Source organism: Macaca thibetana, chromosome 4 (genome assembly GCF_024542745.1).
Source record: "Macaca thibetana thibetana isolate TM-01 chromosome 4, ASM2454274v1, whole genome shotgun sequence".
Lineage (NCBI taxonomy): Eukaryota > Metazoa > Chordata > Mammalia > Primates > Cercopithecidae > Macaca > Macaca thibetana.
Window position 1 is genome coordinate 94,739,949 of NC_065581.1, and position 4,032 is coordinate 94,743,980.

General features: G+C 35.0%; 1 long non-coding RNA gene across 1 annotated transcript in view; it reads left to right on the forward strand.

Annotated features, from left to right (window-relative positions):
- Nucleotides 1–318: 318 nt before the first annotated feature.
- The window catches only part of LOC126952173 (uncharacterized), a 444,665-nt gene continuing 440,951 nt past the window's right edge, over nucleotides 319–4,032 (forward strand). The window contains exon 1 of the long non-coding RNA XR_007724814.1: nucleotides 319–389. This is a non-coding gene — a long non-coding RNA (uncharacterized LOC126952173). The remainder of the gene's footprint in view (nucleotides 390–4,032) is intronic.

Genomic DNA, 4,032 nt, shown 5'->3' on the forward strand with positions numbered 1-4,032 from the left:
TATCAAGAAAAAAGTGTGACCCCATGGGGGTACACAGGCAGCTTCAGGGAGCACGTCTCTGTGAGAAGACGTGGGCTGGCCTTCACTGCTACTGTGCCCTCTTAACAGAATGCTCTTATGCAGAGCACAAAATGCCCACTGTATCCAGCAGCTCACACAGTGGACCTGTTTACTTCCTAGGCTTCCTGTGACCTACACTTCCCCTTGCCTGTCCAGGGTCAACTCCATAAGTAGCTTGCTATGCTTTAGCTATTTTCTCAGGTCCCTGTAATGCCTTTCTATGTGTCATATTTTCAGAGCTCTGCCCTTTGCTTTCCAAGATGACAGCCTTGGTCCATTCTATCTAGCTGAGCAGGAAGCTCCAGAACATTTTACATTAGTCCAAGGAGGTAAGTAACTGCACTGTTAGACATTTAAGACAGAAAGGCTATCTAGTGGCTCTTATTGCTGATGCTATGTAGGATGAAGTTAATTGTTCAGAGTCTCAGCTGAAGACTCTCCAAGTTAATTGTTCAGATTCTCAGCTGAATTCTCTAGGTCTTGAACCTCCCATGCTAGTTAAAGGAAGATGAACTTGGTACATCAGTATTGATGTGTAAACACCTAAAGGCAATAGGGAGTAAAATCAAGAAATATATTCTGTATGTAGATTGTGTTCGACTTGGAAAATAACAGTAAAACAGTACTTTTAAGTATATTTATTTATGATTCATAATATATGGTATTTTCATATACTTTATCTTCTTTAGTGTTCAAATTAATGCTGTGAGGCAAATCAGGCAGTATACAATGCACAGGTTTTATTTTTTTTTAAATAAAACATGTGGCTTGGCCCAACAAATAGAAAAAATATGAGATTTAACTTGTCACCAAACATTGAAGGGAGGAGGAAATTAATTCTAGGAGAATTTTCAATTGGAATTATTATTTGTTTTTGTTCACCAGGACTTACTTTCTAAAAATTTAAATAAATGTCCCAAAGGCAAGACAGTTTATATTTGGGCACCCCAACAAAACACATTCATTTAAGGTAAAAAAATAATCAAAATGTGATACTATTTCACTTTAGAGCAGTAATATTGGCCCTGTCTTGTCTAGTTATGAATCAGAGCTAATGAGGGATATGAACACAGAACTAACACTGTAAATCAAACTTTAAAAAGCTGCTTTGTTATCTTGTTGACAGCAGTTATTAATGATTCGAGGGCCTCTATTTTAGTAAAAAACAGGGTCTGTCTTTCTGATTTTAAATGAGCAATAGCACCTTACAAGAGGTTGGATGTGACTCTTACTACAATAGGTAATTGTAGCTAACAGCTGCATTTGAGTTTTCATTGTGCAGTCTTTTTGAGAAGATTTCCTAGTGATAGTTCAGTTCATGCAGAAAGTTAGCAAGCATTCTCAACCTGAGAGCTATTTATATAAATTTTAAAACAATATACAAGAGAATAGTTTAGCAGCTCTTAAGTTTTAGGCACACATAAAAATAGACATTAGATGTCTTAAGGACATTTCTGTAACGCACTAATCTCCATTTTTTTTTAAAGTAATTGATTATAAATGTCTTTCTTCTGCTTTTCCTTTATGTTTTTAAAGGTGAAAGCAGTAGTGAAATAATTGACAGGTGCTACTGAGTATCTCCAGAAAATATATCTTGATCTGGATTACTGTGGAATCTTAAAACAAAATTTTCTAACATAATTGTAACCATATTGTATTTTTGAGTGCAAAGTGGCTAAGTACAGAAAGTGATTATAAAACATTGCCTAGGTTATTCAATGTTCCAGGACTCTGAGTGTTATGAGAAATGTTCAGAATGTTATCTCAACTTTTGCATTTCTTTAGAAAATATAAGAAAACTGTCCCCAAATGTTGGTGGTTGAGACTTCCATACAATTCTGAAAATCTTTGGAAATTGTTTTTGTCTAACTAGTAATGCACATATTCCTCACCAAGTTGTTGCCAGAATCATAATTTCTTTTATCTAGAAGCAAATGATTTTTATTTTTAGAAAAAAGTATAAATTATGGACAAATTGAGTAAGAGTGTCCTACTATTTGTATAGAGTTATATTTATACTAATCTTTCCCTTATAGCTTTTGCCCTTGTGTAAGTCATTTATCTAAAGAATCTCCTGAGCTTTCTTGCAGTGTTGGTTAAGGAGTATTGACCATGAAGAATCTGAGTTCTAAACTCTGAGATGAGATACACTTGTCTCAGAGTCAGAGACCCAGACAGAAAGGTGACTGCTGAGAGGTGGGCCAGGCATTTTCTTCCTCCTCACCGCCTCTTAACCTCATGTCCTCAAGGAGGAGTTCTGAGACCATCGATAATCATCATAGCTCATGGGTCCAAGCCTTCCTACTGCAAGGAATTCTCATTATTTCAAGGGCTTTTTAATCAGTAAACAGTAGAAGACAATTACTGTACAGATCGGTTTAATTAGTTTATTTGATGCCCAAAGCATGTAAATTTGCAACCAGGTTGTTTCTGCTAGCTATAGAATCATAAATTAATGGCAGTGTTCTGGGCTGAAAAGATGATGCTCTGTGAGTGCCAACCCGCTGGTACAATCCTAGTGGATTAGGAAGAGGATTGGTATACATGGAGGCTTTTACTAAAACAGGCCTCTCATGTCTTCATATCATCAACCATAATTTATTTTTTACCATCTCTTACTAGCACTTTTCTAGTTTTCCATTAAAGTACCTGAGGATACTGAGATATAGAGCTACTAAAAATCTGTATATTTAATATATTGAATCGAAATTTATTCTTTATGTTGTTTCTATCATCTGTAGAACAATCTATATCAAATTATATATGTATAAAATTATGTATATAAAATAATTTCTGAAGATATAAGGACCTTATATTTGAAAAGATGTTTTAATATTTTCTAGTAGGCATATTTAGTGGCTCTAAATTATGTTTTCAAATTGTTGATTCAGTGCAACATCTCACTTTTCTAATCATTGTCGTTTTTTTACTTGCTCCCCCAATCATGAAGCAAAGAAAACATGCATTTTTCTCCTTCAGAAAATGCTATCCTTCCACAAATGCAAATTAGTCTGAGATAAAACAAACAAAAAAGAATCAGAAAGAAACAAAGAAAGAAAATCTTTAAAGCCTTTGACTGGTTACTTGAGCATTGTTCAGTAAGTAGACATAGTCACTATTCCCACCATGATTTTTAGAAGTTGTGACAAGAGCCATCCACATTCTTTTGTGCATGACCAGTGGCACATTTGTGAGATGACCAGCGGGGGTTGGGACTGTGTCTAGGAGCAGTTTTCTTTTTGTGAAGTTAATGGGCACATATGGGGATTGAACAAGCTTTACCATTCTTTCAGGCTCCTCCTTCTTCCCTGGTCATGGATTTGAAAAATTGCCATTGAGACTGGAGTCAATGATCTTCTCTCTCCTGTTTTATATAATTAATTGCCATTAATAGAAGATATCAGTCATGAGATAAATTTGGTTGAAGGTGAGGTTAGACAATGAGACCTTGACTGATAATTTAAAATTTTAATTTTCTTTTCTTTTTTCTTAATTTGCTTCTTACCCCCTACATCATCTCCTACATCTTCCTAACTATCCTATATGGTGTCCTCACTGATCTGATTGATGCTGGCCAGTATGAAAATAGTTTGTGTGGGATTATAGCCTGTTTACAATAAAAAGTAACACAATTAACTTAATTCTATAACTTCTGAAACTGAGATAAAAGTCATACTGAAATTCTGAATGATTTGTGGTAAACATACCTGAAAAGCCTGCTTCCACTGGATCTGCTCTTTCTTTTTGACTCTTAGTTTCAATTGACAGAGAATTGTTTTCACAATGCTAACCAGGGTTTCCAAGTTGAACTCTTTAACTCCAAATTTAAACAAAGCAAGTGTCTTTGTTTTAAGTGATAACACCTGTGCACAACCTGATGCCTGGCCTGGATTAATTTTAATGTCATTGATGCCACTGTTTCCAGAAGTGATATTTAGATCTTATTCTAAATTGGAAATAAAGTAAAAGCTG